Source organism: Egretta garzetta, unplaced genomic scaffold (genome assembly GCF_000687185.1).
Source record: "Egretta garzetta isolate BGI_Z169 unplaced genomic scaffold, ASM68718v1 scaffold616, whole genome shotgun sequence".
Taxonomy (NCBI): domain Eukaryota; kingdom Metazoa; phylum Chordata; class Aves; order Pelecaniformes; family Ardeidae; genus Egretta; species Egretta garzetta.
This window is the reverse complement of record NW_009259982.1, coordinates 185,993-186,517: the sequence shown is the minus strand read 5'-3', so window position 1 is coordinate 186,517 and position 525 is coordinate 185,993.

Genomic DNA, 525 nt, shown 5'->3' with positions numbered 1-525 from the left:
AAATTCACTATTCGGCGGAAAAAATCCCCCCCCCCCTTGCCAGCGCTGAGGGTATCCGTGTGTTATTGCGGCAGGCGCGCCGCCCCCCTCGCTACGTCCACGGGGCTCTGATCCGGCCCCGCAGGGCTGCATGCACCGACCGTACGCGCCGAGCGCGTTTGTGCAACTGCAGGAATTTACGCAATGAATGCGGGGCCGGCTCCCGCACGCCCAGCCGCACCTCCGCACCCTCGACACAAACTCACCCGAGTTTAGCATCCGCGGGCCGGTAACCCGAACCGAGACAGAACGGCACCGCGGTCGTGCGCAAAATTATAATATGCATTTGCATGGGATTAAATTATCAACGCATATGCCTGGCTGGCTCTAAATACGCATGCGTATATAAATGTGCATGTATGGGTATGTATGTGTGCACAGGTATATAAGTGTGCATGCATATATAAATGTGCATGCGTATATAAGTGTGCATGTATATAAATGTGCGTGGGTATATAAATGTGCATGCATAGATTAATGTGCATG